Below are 24,247 nucleotides of genomic sequence, written 5' to 3' on the forward strand. Positions count from 1 at the left end.
ATAGTAATTTTTAATCAGTAGTTGGTAGCAAACATTTAACCAGTAGCAAACATTTAACCCAACCACTGGGTTAAAACAACCCAATTGCTGGGTTTTTCCATTTTCAACCCAACTTGGGTTGTTTTTAACCCAGCATTTTTTAGAGTGTAAGATCTTTATTTCTACAAGACAGAAGAGATTAAGACTGATTTGTTTTTCTTTAGATTTGTTTTGTTTAAATTACCGTAGATGGACATTAGGAGTAAACACATGAAGAAGAGACAGAGAGATGAAGACTGTAAATGTTTCTCTCTGAGGTTTGGTTTGGAGTGGCTGAAATGCGTCTTTACGCACAACTGCCAGCCTGCATGGAGAGCTTCTTCAGACTCCAGAGACACCAGCAGCTTCAAATATCTGTTTGATGCTCAACACTGGCTTTTTTTTTTTAAATAGCTGCCCTTTTAATACAATTAATTCTTTTGATAGGAACTTTCATTAATAAGCCTTTATCTGACCGTGTTCTGCTGTGCAGAAAGAACTGAAGTCTAATAGTTTGTTTTACACCAAGAAAAAGTAGATCACAACAGGATATCATTGTTCAAGTACTACAGCGGTGGTTATCACTCCTTCTGAAAGTACGACATCCTTCAATAGCGATTTTCAACAAAAAATGTTACAGTCAGCACCACAATGGTGTGCATGTAAAGACACTCAATGACACAAATGTGAATAGTCAAATACTTATCTTACTGCTACTAACTTCCAGGTTGACAAAACCTCTGTGCAAACGGTGTTGAGACACGCCCTCGGCGCACACTGATAGGCTGATGCCTTGACAACCCGCCCAGTTCAGTTCTTTATAAAGACTCTGTCTACTGTTGACTTTTTCTAGTGTTCTGCAAGACAGAAGAGATTAATATTGTTCATTTTTCATTATATTTCTTGTTTCAATGAAATGGAAATTAGGAGTAAACACGGGACAGAGAGTGATGAAGACACAAACCAGTGAAAACGTAAAGCTTGTGAAGATTGTCAGATGGAGAAGCTTTTTTGATTTAAGACCGAACTGTGAGTAAAACAATCACTCATAATTCACACAGGAAATGTTTGAGGGAATCATATCTTTGTGTTGCTGAATTATATGACATTGAATCCACATTTTTGTGTTTATTTTGTAAATGGAAGTTGCACTGATTAATATTGTGGCTGATGTGGCAAACACTAGTTGACCAGAAACACTGGTGACTCGTGCTTCTATCGTTTAATATATAAAATCAACCAGGATGTTGAGTTATTATCTTCATTTAATTTCTTTTTAAACAACTGAAATAAATGAATGAAATCAAATCAGTCCATTAACAAGACTGTGTGTTTGAATTCAGTCCCTGTCAGCATTCGAGGCAAAGATTATAAAATGGCACCAGCATATTTCACTTCCTAAAATGACACGCACTAACAAAAAACACCACCAAAGCAATTCTGAACGATGCAGAGTATAAATATATATATATATATATGTGTGTGTATAATAATGATAATGTAATAATCATATCATTATTTATCTTTATAATAATGATAAATAACATATTACGGGGCTGTTTGAATTTGATTAGTTGATCAACGTTCTAAAGTGTGCAATTATCAGGGAAACGCATGACTAAAGTAGTTCTAGCAGGTCTTGACCGCATTGCAGTTCCATAACCGCAAAATAAACAAAACCCACACCGATCAAGCAAATAGTAAACAATAAGATGAAAATGACAAATTTTTGTCATGTTTTTTTGCCATAAAATACGCTTTATTGTGTTCTGAAAGCGCATACCCAGCAAATATTTAGACGTTTTATTAAAATAACTGCTTCAACTGTGAAAAAAATATTTAGGTGCGCCGGTGCAAGTGACCTGATAGATTCTCATGATCTATAATAAAATCGTAATAAAAAGTACAATTCCCAAAATGCATCTATACTGAACGACAGTTATGTTTTGTACTGCAATCGGCTGCTTTTCATGCCTTAAAGGATTAGTTCACTTTCAAATTAAAATTTGATGAAAATATTCCAGGATTTTTCTCTATATAGTGGACTTCACTGGACTACAAACAGTTGAAGGTCCAAATGTCAGTTTCAGTGCAGCTTCAAAGAGCTCTACATGATCCCAGACGAGGAATAAGAGTCTAATCTAGATCTTATCTCATCTGCCATTTTCTGTTTTTTTTTTTTTCTGTTTTTTTTATTATATACGTTTTAACCATAAATGCTCATTTATGCTCATTTATCGTTAAAACGTATAAAAAAAAATAAATAAAAAAAAATAGAAAATAAGTGATGTTCCCTTTCAGTCGGTCACGTTCGACGTACGTCAGTAGTGACAGACGAATTGGGATATCGCTTAGAGAGCCCTATCATCTTCGTGTAAACTAAAACAAGCCAATGGAATTGGCGTGCGATATTTGCATAATGCGCACCGCCCCCGACAGGTGTATATAAATAGGAAGCAGATGCAATCGCACTCTGTCTTTCGCTTCGGAGCCATTCACTGGTGTCTTGTTCAGAAGACTCCGCTGACAGCTCCCTCCCCATTCGCCAGCAGGCGGCAGTGTGGTGGCGCAGACCGCGTCCCGTGCGCTGTCTCCCATGCACACTGCTGCCTCGCAGAGTCCGACCCCACTCCGGGCCGCTCCCAAGCCGTCCGAGTCGGGTCCCTCTCTGCCTTGCTGCCCCACCCCCGGTGCGTCTGTGGTGCCTTTGGTCCCGCTGGCTCAGTGTCTGGAAGCGTGGATAGCGCTCCCCAGCCTGTCCAGTTGGCTCATTCGTACTATCAGACTCGGCTATGCGATTCAGTTCGCCCGGCGTCCCCCGGTCTTCAGGGCTGTCCACTTCACTCCGGTGTCGTTGGACAGTGCACCTGTTCTCCGGGTGGAGATTGCTGTCCTCCTGGCGAAGGATACAATCAAGCCGGTCCCTCCAGCCGATATGAAGTCGGGGTTCTACAGCCCCTACTTCATTGTACCGAAAAAGGGCGGTGGGCTACGGCCAATCCTGGACCGTCCCCAGGATTGGTTTGCAGAAATAGACCTGAAGGACGCGTACTTTCATGTCTCGATTCTGCCTCGACAAAGACCCTTCCTCCGGTCTGCGTTCGAGGTCGGGCATGTCAGTACAAAGTCCTACCCGACATGGTTGTAGCTCCCAGCCGGTTGGGTCTTCAGGTCAACTGGGACAAGAGCAAACTCGCCCCTGGGCAGAGGATCTCTTGTCTCGGTCTCGAGCTAGACTCGGTCGCACGGACTGCGCGTCTCGTCGGTGTTGAACTGCCTGAGCTCGCTCAAGTGCAGGACAGCGGCTCCACTGAAAGATTTTCAGAGGCTCCTGGGGCATATGGTATCTGCAGCCGCGGTAACGCCGCTCGGATTGCTTCATATGAGACCGCTTCAACACTGGCTCCGCGGCCGGGTCCCGAGATGGGCGTGGCAGTGCGGCACGCTCCATGTCCCCGTGACACCGAGCTGCCGTCGCACCCTTGTCCGGTGGTTGGACCCTTCGTTCCTGTGGGCCGGAATACCCCTCGAACGAGTGTCCAGGCACGCTGTGGTCTCCACAGATGCCTCTGCCACGGGATGGGGGGCCACGTACAACGGGCATGCAGTGACAGGTCTTTGGACGGGGCCTCAGCTGCATTGGCATATCAATTGCCTCGAGTTGCTAGCGGTTCGTCTTGCGCTGGCCCGCTTCAAGAAGCTGTTGTCAGGCAAGCACGTTCTAGTCCGCTCACACAGCACTGCGGCCGTTGCGTACATCAACCGTCAAGGTGGTCTACGCTTCCGTCGCATGTCGCAACTCGCCCGCCATCTCTTGCTGTGGAGTCAGAAGGATCTGAGGTCCCTTTGGGCCACTCGTGTCCCAGGTGTGCTCAACCGTGCAGCCGACGAGCTGTCACGACAGCATCCACTTGCGGGCGAGTGGCGGCTCCACCCCCAGGCGGTCCAGCTGATTTGGCAGCATTTCGGCGAGGCCCAGGTAGACCTGTTTGCCTCCCCGGAAACTACCCTCTGCCAGTGGTTTTATTCCCTGACCGGCGGCACGCTCGGCACGGATGCCCTGGCACAAAGCTGGCCCCCGGGTCTGCGCAAATATGCGTTTCCCCCAGTGAGCCTTCTTGCACAACTCATGTGCAAGGTCAGGGAGGACGGGGAGCAGATTCTGTTAGTGGCTCCGTACTGGCCCACTCGGACCTGGTTCTCAGACCTCATTCTCCTCGCGACAGCCCCTCCCTGGCCGATTCCTCTGAGGAAGGACCCCCTGACTCAGAGACGGGGCACCCTGTGGCACCCGCGTCCCGATCTATGGAACCTCCACGTGTGGTCACTGGACGGTATGCGGAGGTTCTGAGTGACCTCCCGCAAGCGGTTGTAGACACCATCACTTCCGCTAGAGCTCCTTCCACTAGGAGTCTCTATGCGTTGAAGTGGAACCTGTTCGTCGAATGGTGCGCCTCTCGCCGAGAGGACCCCCGATCATGTTCGGTCGGATCCGTGCTTTCCTTTCTGCAAGAAGGGTTGGAGAGAAGGCTGTCTCCCTCCACCCTGAAGGTGTATGTCGCTGCTATCGCTGCACATCACCACACAGTTGAGGGTAAGTCCCTGGGGAAACACGATCTGATCGTCAGATTCCTGAGGGGGGCGAGGAGACTAAATCCTCCTCGCCCTTCCTCCGTACCCTCTTGGGATCTGACCCTGGTTCTCACAGCTCTCCTTTGAGCCTTTGCGATCAGTTGACCTAAAATTAATGTCTCTCAAGACGGTTCTTCTGGTTGCATTGGCTTCCCTGAAGAGGGTAGGGGATCTGCATGCATTTTCGGTCGACGAAACGTGCCTAGAATTCGGGCCCGGTGATTCTCACATCATCCTGAGACCCCGGCCTGGATACGTGCCCAAGGTTCCTACCACTCCCTTCAGAGATCAGGTAGGGAACCTGCAAGCGCTGCCCTCGGAGGAGGCAGACCCAGCCCTAGCTTTGCTCTGTCCCGTCCGCGCTCTGCACGTTTACGTGGATAGAACGCAAAGCTTCAGGACCTCAGATCAGCTCTTCATCTGTTACGGAGGCCAGCAGAAGGGAAAGGGATAGTGGATGCCATCGCCTTGGCGTACGAATCCCAGGGCGTGCCTTGCCCGCTCGGGTTGAGAGCCCACTCCACCAGAGGGGTGGCCTCTTCCTGGGCGCTGGCTCATGGCGCCTCGCTGACAGATATCTGTAGAGCTGCGGGCTGGGCGACACCAAACACGTTCGCTAGGTTTTATAGCCTACGTGTAGAGCCGGTATCCTCACGTGTACTCGCATCCACTAGTCGGTAGACGTGTTGTACCCACTCTAAGTGTCGGCTTGCAATGCCATTCCCGCCTCTGGCCGGATACGTGCATACTTTCACTCCAGTCGTGTTCCCCGCTTGGCGAACCCTGTCGAGTTCCTCCGCCTCCCCCTTCGGCTCGGACATTGCGGAGTGTCTGATGCCAGGCCTACATCCGTCGCTGACGCTGTCTGTTGGCTGGGGCCCATATGTCGTGACCCCTCTACGTGAGCGGTCCCATATGTGTAATTTTCCACGGTTTAAAACTCCCTACGGGCCGAGTCCGTGTCTTTCCCTTAGCAGAGCCAGCTCTGCTGTCACCTGTCAGATGAGTCTCCCCCTACTAGGTGGAGCCATCCCAGGGACTCCATATGCGTACTGCCCCCCGGGCCAGTCCATGTGTGTATTCCCACGTAAACTCCTCCCCCATTGGGTAGGTAGTGGTCTCCGCAGCGTCCCTTACGGGTTCGCTTCCCCAGTGTGTCTAGTTTACTTAGTGGGTATTGGTTAGACAGCAGTAGACTCTCTAGGTGTAAGCTCGCCCCCTTCACCGCCAGCCGGTGCTATGGGCGGCTGAGCTTGCGCTGGGCACTGGAAGGGGTTTCGTAACTGTGGCGCTTTAGTTGGGATCCCAATTCGTCGGTCACTACTGACGTACGTCGAACGTGACCGACTGAAAGGGAACGTCTCGGTTACGTATGTAACCCTCGTTCCCTGAAGGAGGGAACGGAGACGTACGTCCCGTCGCCACAGTTTCTGTACCCTCGCTGTAGCGCGGACACCAGTTGTCTCCTCAGCGAAAAACAGAGTGCGATTGCATCTGCTTCCTATTTATATACACCTGTCGGGGGCGGTGCGCATTATGCAAATATCGCACGCCAATTCCATTGGCTTGTTTTAGTTTACACGAAGATGATAGGGCTCTCTAAGCGATATCCCAATTCGTCGGTCACTACTGACGTACGTCTCCGTTCCCTCCTTCAGGGAACGAGGGTTACATACGTAACCGAGACGGTTTCTCTATTCTGCATTAAGCAGTCTATGTAAATGTATCTAAATATGGAGCTTCTGCGCCAAGATGGATTTTTTTAAGATTTCTTTTTGATTGGTAACAGTCTGATTGGGTCTTATTGTTCTAACTGACTTTATTGCTTTGACATTTAAAAAAAATATATATTTTAATTTAAGAAATTGACGAAATATGGTACTACATCTAATAAGATTAGAAAAAAATTGCTCTTATAAGGATAAAAATTCCCCTGGAATTTAATTTAAAAGGGGAAAATAACGCCCTGTAATGGTAAAGTTAATGTATGTAATTGATCAGAAAGTGCTCCTAAAGAAAAATGTTAGCATAGAGCCCTGCCCGTCATGGTTGAAAAATACTTCCAAAATGAAAGTTGATCCAACATCAAAAACACACAGCTAAAGCAGTCAGAGAAAAACTAAGCAAATGCTTATCTCCATAACAGTGACATCAAACTTTTTTTTTTTTTCAATAAAAACAAACAGCTAAATGTTTCTTATTCCTCAGTAGAACACTCTAAAAAATGCTGGGTTAAAAACAATCCAATTTGGGTTGAAAATGGACAAACCCAGCAATTGGGTTGTTTTAACCCAGCAATTGGGTTATTTTAACCCAGCGGTAGGGTTAAACTACCCCAACCTGCTGGGTAGTTTTATTTAACTTAACTATTGTTTAAAAATTACTGTATTGCTTAATTAAAATTAACCCAAAGTATGTTGGAAATGAACATTTATTAATGTTCAATTAATAATTACTGAACAATAAACATTTATTAAATTGCTTATTAATAAATTTATATTATTAAACTATTAAACTATTAAATTTATATTAATAAAATATTAAAGCTTATTAATAAACATTCACCTTTTGTCTTGTCTTGTTTTAGAGTGAACTTTAGTATGAAATAAATAAAGTCTGGACTGTAATAAATGAAGATGCTGAGATTTTGAGAGATCTGTTAGTTTAATATTCTGTTGCTGCCAGTCATTTGAATCAAATCAGGAAATACCTGTAAAATAACAGTGTTTTTTGCACTTTATTTAAATTAGAATATTTTACTTTAATTTTATGGTTTTTGTTTGGCATGCTGCCTTTTTTTAGGATTTGATTGTAATAATTCAGGAAATACCTGTAAAATAACATTATACACGTTTTTCAGTTTATTTAAATTAGGATATTTTACTTTAATTCTACTGGGTTTTTTGGCTTCCAACCATTTGACCGTTTTATCATTTAATTGTTTTGTTACTGTAACGGAATGCACAGGGACACCAAAGTGGAGGATCTAACTGCAGGGTTTATTTAAAGAGTAATCCAAACTCAAGGTCAAAGAGAGGCAAAGGGTCATAATCCAGGCAGGCAGACAACAGGGCAAGAACAGGGAAATCCAAGAAACAGGCAAAGATCAAAACTAAGAACATGGGAACAAAGGAAAGAACTCTCAGATAGCAGACATTACAAATAACAATACTTCACAGGGAATAGATGAATCAACCAGGTAGAGTGAACTGACAAACTTAACAAGGTGAAAAGCTAACAAGGAGGGCTTGGTCCAATGAGTGTCCATGGCAAATAACAGGTGAGCAGAGTGGCAGGGAAACATGAGGTGCACAAACAGTGGAGACACAAGGAACACAGACAGGGATTGTTACAGTTACTGTTTAATTACTGTTTTTTTTTTTTTTAATTTTACATACATTTGTTTGTAATTAAAGAAAACAGAAAAAAAATTAATGCATAAAAAATACAGTACATTTTCTGTAAAAATATTTGAATTACTGTAATTTTTCATTAATGTCATAATACATAAAATAACAGCCGAGTTGTTAATTTTCATACATTGTTTGTAATTTTGAGTTTTGAGTATAATCTAAAATAAAATAAATTTTGAGTTTTGAGTATAATCTAAAATAAAATAAAATGACCGTAAAACAAAAAACAAAAAACGTTTTACTGTGTAGTCTTGAGTGTCCTATCTTGATCTAACTTGATCTAACTTGATCCGAGTGATTATTAAAAGGGAATATATGTTTTTTTTTTCAACATCCGGATTTAATTAAAGTAATTTTATATTAAGCACTGCAGTGAAGATTAAACTTTGTTGAGGGACAGGTATTCCCTTACATAGTTGTAAAAGCTGCTGATGCTTGATTTCCAGATTTAGGTCCATCTGTATATATTGGACTATGCTGTGGGAATGTTTCTCTTATGTCAAGAAATTGTTGCCGATATTCATTTGGATGAGTTTTTGGTTTCCTGCTAAACCCAGATTAATTTTGGGTTTCTTAAGATCCCATGTTCTGCAATTCTGCAAAAATTCTGCAAAAATGTGTCTGTTCTGCCTGAAGTCAATTATTCAGCTTAAACTACGGTTAGTTTCGCTATTAGTAGAGACACTGAATGACTCAGGTAGGGTAATTCACATATGCTTATTCTCTCTTTCTCTCTCTCTCTGAGCGGATGCTGAGAGTGAGTGGACACATCAATTATTTCTTTCAAATTGTTCCCACATTGGTATTCTGGGTGATAAAAATTACTGAAACAAAGCAATTTGTATAGTGTACATGTGAGGTTCAGTGGTGTAGTCGGGGCGAAACGCACGCATACGCCGTATGCTTACTTTTTGCTCAGGGCTGTTTGCGTATTACGACTTGTAAGGATCAGTATTTGCGTATACCCATTTGTTTTTTGCTTCGAAAGTCCATACAATATTCTCCTGTTAGCTTCCCCCTTAACTGTGCGTCCAATGCTGTTGTGTAAACTCGCGATTCTTTGTTGTAATTGGTGCATGAGCACTTCTGTCATTTGCCCGCTCATCATTGTCGGCTAAAAAAGGCTTCACAGTGCATGTTCGCGCTGCAGTGAGAGACTCCGATCAAAGCCACTCGGTGTTTTGAGCCTTGCATTGAGCACAGATCTCTCGCTGCAGCGGTCACGGCGTGAGAAATATGGTGAATAAATAAGACTTAATTAATTATATAGCCTACATCATGCGTTCGGTGCTTTTAAGCGCTAAGTTCCCGTACAAAAGACCATCAGTGCAACTGAAGCTTGTTTATTTAATGCATGAGTGGTGCGGGAATCATAAACATAGGCAACTCTGAATCTTATCACGCTCCAAAAGTGTGATAAGATTTCCACGAGCCATCCCGACACTGATGATAAAATGTGCGATCCATTTGAATTATATTGAGAGTGAAACACTTTAATACGCTATAGAGAAAGTCAAACGCGATCTAGACTGATGAACAAAATGAACATAAGTCTGAAAAGAGGACAAACATCACATTGCGCCAACATTTATTAGGAAGCTTTTTAAACTATTCATCACCCACCCTTACTAGAATTTATATCGTTTAATTGTAGTATTTATGGTAAATTTGGCTAACTTGTAGAATTTATAATCTATTAAGGGAATATTTTCACTAGATTTATATTACACCTGTGACATGTTCTGTTGTTTCTATTGGCTATGTGTAGGTTGCTATTATTCATAATAAATGCTATGATAATGGAAAATTATATAGTTTGACTTCTTATGACACAATGAAGTAGAAAATTCAGTCAAACTGATAAGCTTACATGTGCATAAATAATATAAAACTGAGTTTAAAGAGCTAAAAAGATAAAAAGCTCCATTTCTGCTGTTCCATAAGCGCCACCTACTGACAGAGAGTGGATTAAATTTCCATTCAGCCTGACTACTGTTTTTGTTTGTTTGTGACCACATTTTTATACTGTTAATAAATTAGATTTTGAATAATTTGCTTTTTTTTATACCCTTTTGAATAAAATTAAACTTTAATTTCAGATATATCACTTTTCACAGTGAATATAATTCCAAAGCAACATGTTTAAATAAGTCAAACTGTAAAACATTAAAAATGTCAACCAATTTTAGAATGCACTGTATTTATTTGTATTTAATGAAACATGTTACTAGTGAACAAAAACATAAAACATATTTACATATGTTTTTGTTGTTGTTGTTTTTTTTTTTGGGGGGGGGGGGGGGAACTACACCACTGGTGAGGATTAAACAGCAGAACACTCTGACCGGCCAGATAAGGTTTTTTTAAAAAAAAAAAAAAAGCCTATATATGCATTCACCATATTTAAACTGAAGATAATCAGCCATGGTTTTCTTCATTCACAGTCTCTGTTGATCCACACAGTCCTGAAGAGTGTCGATCTGAAGCATCAGAGATGATCAAACATGAGCGGAGATCATGAACATGAAGAAATCATGTGTGGATGTCTGAAACTACATTCATGAATGTAAGATGATTTCTGAAATCATGTACTGGCAGCTGTGATGATCAACTAATCTATGTTTTCTTTAATATTTATTTCATATTTTGATGATGATGAAACAGCATGAGTGATCCATGTGTCTCTTTTTAAAGCACACGAGTGTCTTCTGGACTCTGAAGATCCTGACAGCAGCTTTATTCAGAACGGATCATGATGAAATAAGATGACCTTAAATCTTCCCTGGAGAACAAACCAGCAGGAGAAATGAATGTGGGATAAACTGTGTCAGTAGCCTACATTAGGCTTTGTGGGGAAAAAACTGCAATAAGTGTATATAGTGTGTGTAAATGCTATCATATTTTCATATAGTTTTTTATTCTGAAAATAATAATGAACTTTCATCCAGTCATACTGCATCATGCTTATAATGCCACTTTTACACTTTTTTGTCTCCAGAGTGTGTATGTGAAGTTTTAGCTCAAAATACCCCACAGATATGGGAGCGTTTAGCGGAAGTTCTACCCGGAAGACTCTAATGCACGTCATTGCTCATATTCTAACCAATCATTACACGTCACCTGAGTATATAAGTTCTGTTCCCACCCACTATCGTGTTCGCAGATACCATCGCCGGCGTTCAGTTCGTAGTTGACGTTCCACACGACGCATTATTGTGATTATCTAAATATTCACACAGACAATGTTAGCGGTAGCCCGATGTACTACAATGTGAAAACGTTTATTTTAGATGGGATATAATGCTGTAGCGTCATTTAAGTTCACGTTAGCCTATTATTTTGAGCGTTAATTGAAGCGGTCGCACAATGAGAGTGATCGTATTCACCGTCTCAAAATTCAGAAGTGTGCACGTCCACCCGCGGATTCCATTTTCGAATTTCGTTTCAGCAGTATCATCAAAGGGCCTAGCTATCATCAAAGCAATCTTCAATATTCTCTCGTCATTAACAGCCACTTCATCTCAGTGATAAGTATTTTCATCGTGTTATGCATTTTGATGTCGTTGGGTGTATAATCATACTCTTTTGCTCTTTACATACATCAGCAGAGCCGTACAGTGCAGTAGCACGCATTTATTTGAGACGGAACGGTGCTCGTTCGCATTGTTACATTCATAGCATGTCGTAATGATCCGCATGAAAGCGGAGTTGGACTCGTTGTCTAACAGCAGAAAGAACGACAAGCTTTGTAACTTGGGTATGCATGGCGCATAGTGTCGAGTGACTTCCCTTGTAACATTAGAGGCAGAAACATCATTATTTATGTCCTGTGCGGTAATAAGGCTATGTCATTTACATACTGTATATAAAAAATTACCTGTACGTGTTACTTTCTGCAGTTAAAGTCTCCGTCTATGTCCTGTGTGTTCAGCTTCATGCACGTGCACCAGATTTTCTTTGTGCAAAAGAGGGACAGTCGATTTCATTCCATAGTTATTGCGTTATCTTTCTGCGACTAACGTCATATATCGTGATATGACAAATTAAGATTATTTGAATAACCCTTTTCGGAAAGTAGCCTAATTCTAGAACATTTAGGGTGATTTAAATGAAATAAAGGGTGTTTGACACATTTCAGGTAAGTATTCAGATCCAGGAAATGATTAATGTAAATAACACTGCATAGTCTTTACTGTTTTAAATGAATTTAATTTACCTGTGCTAGAGGCACAATCTCATCGGCGCGGAATCGCGGGTGCGATTCCAACGAGAGACTGATTTCAGTGCCACACGCGAGTCCCAGCCTGCATTTCCAGGAATAGGAACGAGTCAATTCATTCTACTGAAGTAGGCCTACTTGCAAGTGCTTAAATTCTACTCATACAGGTAAGTTTATTTTATTAATTAAAACTGAGGTAACGCATCGCTGTTTAACTTGGTCTAACGTTACACTATCACATTAAATTGCACTTGAGTGTTAAAGTTGTAGACTGCTATTCTATTAGTCTGTTGACCGTAAGCAAGATCAACAGCATGATATTCCAACATTCCATCGTGTTGAGCCAACTATGGTGAGCTACATAACATTAATTCATCTCGTGTACTTTTGCTCACCTGTCTATTAATGTGCTTGAGCGGCATCTGTTGAGTCGAGTTAGTCGCAAAGCTGCTGCATTTCGTAAACGCCATGCTGACGTTGATCCTCGCTCCAATTCTTATTCCAAGTTTGCTTGCCATGTTCCATAGTGTTGGATGAAACCGCGTGCCACTAGACATCACGCAGCTGTCAATACCTGTTTCCACGGTTACTATCAAAGATTATAGAATAAAACAAGTCGTGTCACTCGTTTTGTTTTGAATGGGAGAAAGTGTATTGCGCAATATGGCGGAATATGTCCCGCCTTCTAAATAAGGTCTTTTTTTTTTTTTCTCTTTTTTTTTTTTTTAATTCAAGAATCATACAAATATACAAACACCTTCAGGAGAACATTGGAATTAGGAAATAAAAGACATTTGTATGTAGAGACAAATATCTAAAGGAAGTGTTAAGAATCATTTACATACATATGAAGAGGACACATAACAGAAAAGGACAAAAAAAAAAAAAAAAAAAAAAGAGAAATAAGGGGATAAATACCATACATTTATGGGGAAACAATACTAAAATAATTAAAGGGGAAAAAATAAATAAATAAATAAAAACAGAGAAAGCTGATTAAACTTGACCATCAGAGCCATCACAAAAGAATTGTTCATATAGCTTTAGGAATCGATCACATTTTGCATTACTAGTTAACCTAAAAGATTTAAGCAGCGAGTCTACCTCAATCAAAAAAAGTGAGAAAGTAGGAAGTGAACTCATAAATTTCTGTTTATGGATGAAAAATTTGCCAAGCAAAATAAAAAAATTGAAAATATATTCTTTAGATTTGTTAGAATCAGTGTAATAACAAATAATATCTTTCAAATTAAAAAACTGTGCGTTAATGGGGGTATTTAAATGTGAGTAAGTTAGACCAAAACTTTTGAACCAATTCACATGAATAGAATAAATGTATTAATGTTTCGTCTTCATGACCACAAAATGAGCAAGTACTAGGAATATCAACATATTTGGATATCGTTGAATTAACCGGGTATATCTTATGCAGTATTTTAAAGTGGACTTCTTTAGTCTTATTAGGAATGAAAAATTTATAGGCTAACAACCATGCTTTTCTCCAGTTGATATTATCAATTAGGGCAGCCCAATGAGATCTGCCTCTAGGGCGAATTTGGTCTCTTTTCTGAAAAATTTGTCGGATGTGTTTATTACATTTCTTGTCATAAATGCTAATGCCATCCAATAACAAAGCCGACTCCTTTGTATCTTTCTGGTTGTACAATATGTGGCTCTTAACCAGTTGCATTAGACCTGTGGGAATAGCTTTAATCACGGTATTATATTCTTTAAAAGGAATAGGGAAGTCATGGACAGTCATAAAACATTCATAGGACAAGATATTACCGGAATTGTCAAATAAAGAAAAGATATAAGTTAAACCTCTATTAAACCAATTGGGGGAAAAAAGAGATTTGTTTCTAACAGTTATATTCATATTATTCCAAAGAAAAGTTTTGTGTGGTGAAAAATTGTGGATGTAACACAATTTCCATGCAAGAAGAGCCTGCTGATGGAAATTAGATAGTTTAACCGGGAGTTTATTATACATATAATCACATTTTAAGATAAAAGGTAGGCCTCCAATTTTGTTAAATATATAATTAGGAATAAAAAACCATAAAGAATTTGGATTTATCAGACATCTTTTAAGCCAGTTTATTTTAAACACATTAATAATGTTATGAAAATTTAGTACTTCTAGTCCCCCATCACTTCTACAATTGGAAATTACTGCTTTTTTAAGTTTATGAGACTTGTTTTTCCATATAAAGTCAAGGAAAATTTTATTAACACCTTTAGCAGTAACATCAGTCACATATAAAGAGAGTGAAGGATACACGAAGCGAGAAAGACCTTCTGCTTTAGAGAGAAGAACCCTACCATAAAGAGATAAATCTCTTTGTAACCAAAGATTAAAGATATTTTGGGTTTTCTTAATCCGACTAGAAAAATTGAGTTGCTGTCTGGCTACTAAATTTTTAGTTAGATAAATACCTAAATACTTTATTGTGTCTTTGACTGGAATACCATTAATTAGCGTGTCGCCGCAATCATGCAGGGACATTATTTCACATTTGGACATATTTAACTTTAACCCAGAAGCATACGAGAACTTTTTAACTATCTGAATGGCATTAGAGATTTGATTTTTATCCTTTAAAAAAAGAGTGGTGTCATCAGCCAGCTGTGAAATTTTGATTTCCCTATCAAAGATGGAGATACCTTTTAAGTTCTGATTGTGCATAATACTCAATGATAATAGCTCAGTAACCAAAATAAATAGAAAGGGTGAAATCGGGCAACCCTGTCTGACACCACGCATTATAGCAAATCTTTGGGAGGTGTGCATATTGACTATGATGGAACTACTTATTCCTTTATAAAACATTTCAATTATGTTAACAAAAGAGTCCCCAAAACCAAACAGTTTGAGAGATTGCAGGAGAAATCCATGTTCAATGGTGTCGAAAGCCTTATAAAAATCTAAGAAAAGAATAATGGCTTTAGAGTGCACAAAATCAGCATAATCCAATAAATCTAAAACAAGTCTTATATTATTACTAATATGCCTACCTTTGACAAAACCTGACTGCGTTTCCGCAATAATTTGATTAAGCTTAAGTTTCAATCTATTAGCATATGCCAAGGCTAAGATCTTATAATCAACTGTTAAGAGTGTAATTGGTCGCCAATTATCAATTAAGAGAGAATCTTTTTCAGGTTTTGGAATAAGAGAAATTATACCTTGTTTCATTGATGTAGACATTTCCTTCTGAGCAACACATTCTTCGTACATACAAAGCAGAGGGGATTTTATTAAGTCCCAAAAATGGATGTAAAATTCGACAGAAAAACCGTCAACACCGGGGGATTTCCCCTTCTTCATAGAGAAGAGAGCTGATCTAATTTCCCCAATTGTTAAAGTAGACTCACAAAGGTCTTTAAAGTCATTGTCAATGGTAGGAATATGGTTTTTAATTGTTTCGACAAAAGTCTCACAGTTATCCATATTAAATTCAGAAGTGTAAAGTTTTTCATAAAAGCTTGTGATAAAATTAGAAATTAGATTAGGATCAGTACACTTCACACCATTAATATTTAGAGCTGTCAATGAATTTCTCCTGCAATTCCTCTTCTCTAACGCAAAAAAATAACTGGAATTAGTCTCTCCTTCCTCTAGCCATTTGGCTTTTGACCTAATAAAGACCCCTCTAGCCAAATCCAAGTACGCTTCATTAATTTGTAAACTTAATTTTCTCAAAAGCAGTTCTTCCTCCTGAGTTAAGGCTTTTTGCAGTAAAGCATTTATTTTATTTAGGAGTTCATGTATTTTTTTATTTTTAGAGGCTTTTAAATCTTTACTTCTTCTAATGGCGATCTGCCTTGCCTTATATTTAAAAAATTCCCATTTCGCTTTATAACATCACTAAATTTTTTAGAAAATATATCCGAAAACAAGTTCTTAATACCATCATTGAAAGAAGCATCTTTTAATAGAGAATTATTAAATTTCCAATAACCGCGTAACTTTGGGGTTTTATCAGTATTACTACACAATTTTAGGCTTATTTGTTTATGATCTGAGAGGGGCGCAAAGGAGTGAGAAACATGTATAACAAATTGAAGAGCTGAGGAAGAGATCAAGAAGAGGTCAATTCTCGATTGGAAAGACATATTACTATTAGACCAAGTAAATTCCTGCATCTCAGGGTGAAAAAAACGCCATGTATCTGTAAGAAAATTCTGCGCATAATGATAAAATGTTAGTATTCAAATGCAAGCTATCGTTGCTTCTGGGAGGAAATCTGTCAAAGGTATCATCCACACACTCATTAAAATCTCCACCCAGAATCACATAAGAGTCTGGGTACTTAGTAAGTACTTCTTTCAATTTAGAAGTTATCTGAGAAAAGAGAGACTTGTTGGCGGATCGGGAATTAGTTACATCCGTAAATATTACAAATAGTAAAGACTGAGTTATCCTGCTGAAGCGATAAAATAACCCATCTGCCTTCATCAGAAGACTCCACTCCTAGTATTTGCCCTTTAAACTTGTGCAATAAAATCAAGACTCCGGCAGAATGACTAGAGCCATGGCTACAGTAAATTGTATTTCCCCATTGACTTTTCCAAAATTTTACATCCATTTCACACGAGTGTGTTTCCTGAAGAAGAATTATATCCGACTCACTGCTTTTACAAAATAAAAAAACAGCTTTCCTCTTTACTGCGTCACGTAAACCCCTTACATTTAGGGTTATAACAGAAAAAGAATTAAACTTAAAATCCATTAAACACAAAAAACAATTCTATACCTCTTATATCTGAACAAACACTAACAAACTAATTTTTGAAATAGGAACAATATATAACCAAAGATAATTCACAAACATTCAATTTAAGAAAATTCACTTCACCGCCTTGCTTGTCATAAGCGATTTAGGTAACCAAAAAGGAAGAGAAGTGCCATTATATAGCCAACCGTGTACATTACAACATTAGCGGCTCAACGAAAGGAGGAACAGAAAGAATCTCACAAAATTCGTTGCCTAGGGGAATAATAGGAGCGAACAGTAAAAGTCAATTAGATAAACGCCAAGTGTAGGTGAATCAAATAAATGTAAAACAAAGAAATACCTTGTATATTCCCTTAAAAAAGCATAGGCCTACCACAGAAACTGACTATTTTACATCAGAGTAGTTGAATCTTTTCCCGTCGATTAAGGCAAACGAGCCGCGAAAGGAGGCTTTCTTTCCCTCATCTCTGGCTTTCTTAACAATGGGCCAAAGTTTTTCTCTGGCAGCCCTATCTTCTGGTGAAAGGGCTTCGGTGAGTCGCAACTTGTTTTCGAGGAGAAATTTGCAGCCTCTGGCAGCTTGCCAAACGATGTCACGAAAACGATGCAGAGCAAAAAGTATGATAATGGATCTGTGGGAACCATCCTTTCTTCTCTGGCCAAGGCGATGTGCAATGTCAACTGCATCTTCAAGGCTGTCGCTGATACCGGGAACTACGTTGCTAAGGACCTCAATTGCAATTTTCCGGACATCCTCGCCATCCTTCTCTCTCACACCATGTAGCTTTAATGTCCATCTCCAAGTGTAGCGCTTACATTCATCCACCTCTTCCTTCAGGGTTTTAGTCACCTTTTGTAGCACCTGAATCTCCGTTGCCACAACTCTCAGAGACTCCTTGTGCGATGCTACCTCGGTAACAAGTTGAGTAACAGTTGACGACAAAGTCTCAATCTGCTTAGCTGTAGAACCAGTCGTTGCATCAATTGCAGAAATTTTCTGAAACATCTTGTCGTATTTGCCAGAAAGCTCGCGAATGGCATCCAAAATTTCCGCAGAAGAGTCGCTACTTTCCATATGTTCCCGTTTTGTTTTCTTTGATAGGGGTTTTAAGGGAGTTTCAGGCAGGGGAGTAGCAATGAGACCACTCAGATCTGGGCGTGAATCGAACCAGTTATGTTCCTCAATATTTTCTGAAATCAATTCCACGGAGGAAACGATGTTGTCGTTTCCATCAGCATTTTGAACAGGCTCCATAGTAGACATAGGCGCATGTGCTGTCACGTTGGAAGTTTGTCTATTTTTCCTTCTACCCATAGATAAATTGGCACAAGGAGGGTAATGTGAAGAGCGCAATCACTTACACGTTCATAAACAACAATGTCTATATTATAATGGCTATATAATCGTCCTATTTCAAAATTTCCTGACGAGACGTTAAGAACGCGTCAACCTATCACAGCGCCATCTTGGCCCCTCGCCTTCTAAATAAGGTCCAATCGCTGACTGCTAAAGTCATCACGTCACAGCAGCGCCTCTTAGAAGCACCGGTTTCTATAGAAACGGTCAAACGCGTGCCTCAGAAAGGAGGCACGAGACGCGCGGCTGTCGACATACGGAAGCTGTAAGCTTTAAAGTCTCATTCTCACTTTTGAGATTCCCGCTACAAGCTCGCAAATATGTGACTGCTTGTGAAAGTAAACCGTTCGTTTTGCTTAATTTTAATAAAGTGATAACCTGAAGGAAGCCTGCAGTATTTCTATTGGAATATTTAATGAAAAAAAAAAAAAAACTTTGACAAATCATGTGACACTAAGGCTACTAATTTTAATAAATACACGCAGTGAAATAAAAAGAAATAAAATGATATGTAAATAATGTCTATAATAATTTGAAAGAAATCTTTTAATAGGTTTTAACATTTGTTTGTGATGTTATGTTGGATTTATTGTGCATCAGCCACTTATAATATCCTGGGGCGGTCAGTTGAGCTACAAGTTTGCAGCATACCTCAATTCTTAAACAATACGCTCTGTGTCCTTGTGTCCTTCCGAGTTCGTTCTTTCAAGGTCGCTGGCAAGACCGGACTCCACAAGAACGCAAGTCCGCAACTCTGCGTTCTTGGAATCGAGAAACGGCCCGAGAGGTGTTTCAAAGATGGCCACCGAGTGAAATGACTGTCTTAAAGGGACTTATTACTTCGCAGTACAATAAGAATCCAGGGATAATGCAGAATTGCAGTTCTTTAATATAAAAAAAAAATAAAAAAAAAAATCATTTTATCTTGCATATCATCTCTAAAGCTGCAGAGTTATTTCTCTGTACTTTGTTGGTTAACATGCATGATACAGACAGCAGCAAGCCTGCTGTAAGTTAAGATCGAATGTGTGGAACCCCTATAATGATACACATCAGTTTCTTCTTCACGTTACCAAAGCCATATGCACGGTGTACAAGGACATTTGACATAAATCTGCATGTACGTGGCTATCCAGGCAAAAATGGATGCATAGTGAAAGCAATTCGTCTTCAACGTGTGCGCACACAGAATAGCGCGTAAACTGACAGGACCTAAACATGTGCAACTATACTATTCTTGCTCCTTGACTTGTGGATGCGCACATCGCGACATATCTAAAGTTATATATTGTGCTGCCTACTACACATCGACATCACAGTTACTGTGCTCCGTAGGTTACTCCACACCTGCCTGGTCATAAGCATTTCACTTGTGCTCATTGTGCCCCTTCTGTGCAGGGCACTCCCGAATATCTCTTTTCTCTTTACTAAGGTATTGAACAACGATGCTCATGGTGTTATACTTTTGAAAAGGTTTGCTAGCTTCAGCCAGGTTCAGCATTGTCAAGTAAAGTGCTTCCCTTTTGCAAGGGCATTGCACAACAAGGTTTCTCAATCTTTATCTGCCCCATGCATTAAGTACTTACGTCATGTCAAACTTAATTTCTTTGGGGGTTCTCTTAGCAGGTTCTGACAGTTAGACAAAGTTCTCTCTGCTTAGTTCTATCTAGCCGTGAGCGGGAGTCACGCCTAAGCATGTTGAATGAGTCTTTCCTATAGAAAACATATATACCTTTTCATTATTTACTTAAAATGACTCATGCTCATTCACTCATTGTAATCGCATTACGTCAATTATTGGTTGCTAGTTACTAGCGATGGTGTCATTGTTTTCTACTTTATCTTCAGCTTCGGTCTTCACAAATGTGTACCTTTTATATCATTGGCTTATCGTGACATTTAATCAGTATTCATTATGGGCCTTTCGCGGCCTTTACTTATAACAGCCTAATCATGGTTTCGTGTAACATAGCACATTGTTGCTTTGCTTGGAATGGTCCCATGACTTTTGCGGTACATAGAATATATCGAAGTATCATACTAAATTGCCTATTATTGCTTTGACTCTTAGCATTATAGGTATATTGTTGTTATCAGGCTTACTGTTGACATCTCATAAAATCGCCTATCATTACCTTACATCGTATGGCCTCTCATTGCATTCACATTTGATGGCAATCATAACTTTTAGCTACATGGAATATTGCTGCTATAACATTAAAGGTTTAATATAATGGCCATCATGACAGGTCGTCGTCATCAGGCTTATCGTTGCCGTCGGCCATCGGGCAAATCGTGGCCATCGGGCATATCGTTGCCATCGGCCATCGGGCATATCGTTGCCATCGGGCAAATTGTTTGCATCGGGCATATCGTTGCCATCGGCCATCGGGCATATAGTTGCCATTGGGCATATCGTTGCCATCACTTCAAATGGCTCATTACCTCACATTAAATGGTTTTCATTTTTGCATCAAATGGCATGTTGTGGTTCTACACAAAGGCCTGTCTTAGTCATGGCCACCAGGTAAGTCTGTTTTATGTAACTCCAAGGTCTTCTCGAATTGGCCTATATTGACTTTTCAAGGTACAGGACCTTTGCGGTCTTTACATGTAAAGACCATATCCTTATGAGTCAATATTATTCATTACGTATGCCATTTATTCGTCATAATTTAATACTAGTACGTTACTAATGCAAACTACTGGTGGTGGTGTTTTCATACGATTTAATATCACTCGTTATGATTTCCCTATACTCACTCAGGGTCAAGTGAACGCTATCTCTATGGACCATGGTCCTCATACGCAGTCTTCTAGTATCGCAGACTAACTTGTCTTTCTGACCATAGCATCAAATCACTATTCACATCACTGGTATTCTTTTGTTAATCTAGGATTACCAAGGTTATGTTTATAACAAGCATTAGGTAAGATTATAGCTTATCATAAAATCCTATATTTAAATCTTCCGTGGTAAGTATCCTATTGAGACAAACTACCTGTTACGGTGTCAGTTTCTATTCCTACTATTTACATCTATATGACTCGGCATATCGGGGTATCTCATTCATCCACTCTGTCTTCCCCTCACTATGGCCTGTCGTGGCATCATACATGATCTACATGGCATGTTTATACGCTGGCCTATTGGCCTACTTGGCTTTCATGCTCGACCTAATGTGGCAATGTTATGGGTTATGCGGCATTCTTGACATCATTAAAGCTGTGACATAATGATTCTTTCTGTTAATGATTAAACATTCATTTATGTCTGTGCATTCATTATCTCTTTCTCTTTGGTAATATTTAGGAACGTATTCAAAGAATCCTCCAACTGGTGCGTATTTCATTCACATTCCCAGTTCTTTTGGGGGTACGCTCCGCCCCTGCCTTCATTTTCAGGCAGGATCTGCAAACGTCTGCTACCCTCCGGATTGTACTATGGACGGGGCCTACGCCAAAGAACTTTATCATTTATTTGATATTTACATTCATACTGTTGAATAAATTGTATTCAAACGTTTCTTTGCTTCCCGAGTCTTTCTGGTAGAACTTTTTTTAAAGCATGTTAAATTTGTTACTTTTTGAGGGTGAGCAAAAAAGCTCAATTTTTGTGTGTCCCTTTAAATGTAAATGAGCTGCTGCTCTCAAGAAGAGGGCGGAGTTTCAGGAGCTCCATTACCTCATGCACTGAAAATGTCAGAAACTGTTCAGCCTTTTATGTTCAAACCGGAGTCGGACAATGATGGAGACACTCAAGAAGAAGTGACATGTAGAATGCATTTCTGAACAGTTAGTTGATGAATTAATGTAGATGACTGGAGTTAAGTATCTTAATCTCATTGATTAGCACATTCTGTCATGATAATCTATAAATCACTTTGGTGGGAACTGTTGCAAGATCCTACAGAGCCAGAGAATATATGCTGCATGAAGATAGAACAGGTATAGTTTAGTTTAATTACGGTTATAACTTGTCATTTTGTCATCTTGCTTTTATGACATGCTGCATTTGTGTTATGTACTGTATTGCAATAATGTGTGCGTGTTCTTGGGAGAGGGGTTTATGTAAGTTTTAGGGTTTGTGATGTCACTAATCCAGGAACACGCTCAATGTAGTCCCTACCAGCTGTTTGTTGTAATCCTTAAACAGTGATTTCTGTAAAAGAAAATATCTCTCTTTACATTGATCTTTGAGCGTCGTAACTTTGCAGATGTTGTTTATGATCAAACAGCAACATTACACACTTACTAAAGTTAAAAACTTGAAATCATAAGCAACCACTCCTTTAAACTTGATACACAAGCAGATCTATGTAGCATTTTTGCACCTGTTTCCTGTAATTTTTTGAATAATTTGTCATTTTGTTTTCCCCATTTAAACCAAATACAATTTTTTTTTTCATTTCTTTGAAACATTTACTGTAACAGCACTAGAATAAAAACTGAATTTAACACCAATAAAAGTCCATCCTGGAGATGAAGACACAATTATAAATGTGTGTTTGTGCATTAACTCTTTCTGAACTAATTTTCTCCACGGCTCATTCAGTGGTCTGTTACACTCATAATGAACACAGATGCAAGATGCAAACAGTGTCTTTCTTTATTGTGCTTCAATTAATAAACATTGCATCCAATTAACTTCTTGTCATGTCTCATTCTTTCAAGTTCACAGCAACAAATATGAAGTCCTTACAGATATAGCACACACATTCGGACACTGATTAGCAATGCCATTTTTATTTACGTAGTTTATCACTGTATTGTACTTTACATCCATTTAAGACAATGACATAATTATTAACAGAAACCAATGTAATATAAGTAAATAAAACAAATACAGGTATATGAACTGAAATTATAATTTTTTTTAGAATGATTGATTAAAAAGAATTTCACTGTAATGAATCTGCACCACTGGGGCCTAATGAATGCATCTTTTCATAATAAACTTCTATTAGTACAGAGATTTTTTTTTTCTGTTGAAAATATATATTTCCTAAACAATCTGTGTTTTCCTCCTAACTGTTATTATTCTGATAATTTTAGGCCCTGTTCACAAATGAATTAACACTCACTAAGTGACAAATATGAGTAAAAATTGACTTTGGTGATTATATAAAACAGTGTCTGTCAGCTAGCTGAATTTAACTCTGGGATCACTGATATGAACATTCATATCTATTACTGTACAGTGACTTCTGCAGTGGCTCATATTTTCCTCCAGATGGCGTAGTTTAGTGCTCTTTCTAAACCACTGATACATGTTGGCCTTTGAACCAAAATCCATTTCACTTTCAGTATGATCTTGTTTTTCTGTGTGTGATTTGCTTTTCTTACTTAGAGCGGATAAATAAAGTTTCAGCAATAAAAGTCTTTTCAGTGTTCATTATTCACATTCACATACAAACAAAAGTTTCTTAGGTGAAACATTTGTGATCTGTGAAATACTGTTTTTGTTGATGTATTCATCCATTCTTGTCCTGTATAGAGTCTCTGGGAATGATGTAGCCTTATTCAACATCTCTGTCCTGTTTGGGTCCTCTATTAACATTGGTTCAATAAACTCAGAAAGAAAGAAATTCAGAAAGAAATAGTCTGTTCACATTTCAGCTTCATCATCGTTTGTTCCAGTTCAGGTCATACTTAAGGAGAGGTTATTATGGTGACCATAAGTCTGAGTGGACATCCATGACATGTGGAGTCCCTCAAGGGTCAATCCTTGTATCACTCCTGTTCAATCTATATATGCTGCCACTGAGCCAAATAATGAGACAGAATCAAACTGCCTATCACAGCTATGCAGATGACACCCAGATTTATCACCTATCACCTAATGACTACTGCCCCATTGACTCTC

At 39.4% G+C, this 24,247-nt stretch overlaps 1 long non-coding RNA gene across 1 annotated transcript; it reads left to right on the forward strand.

The window, feature by feature from the left end:
- Positions 1-883: 883 nt before the first annotated feature.
- LOC137012143 (uncharacterized) lies at positions 884-22,760 on the forward strand. Its single transcript, XR_010893550.1, has 3 exons — positions 884-1,047; positions 10,508-10,629; positions 10,758-22,760. It is a non-coding gene; the product is annotated as an uncharacterized lncRNA (long non-coding RNA).
- Positions 22,761-24,247: the final 1,487 nt, after the last annotated feature.

Source organism: Chanodichthys erythropterus, chromosome 22 (assembly GCF_024489055.1).
Source record: "Chanodichthys erythropterus isolate Z2021 chromosome 22, ASM2448905v1, whole genome shotgun sequence".
Taxonomy (NCBI): Eukaryota; Metazoa; Chordata; class Actinopteri; order Cypriniformes; family Xenocyprididae; genus Chanodichthys; species Chanodichthys erythropterus.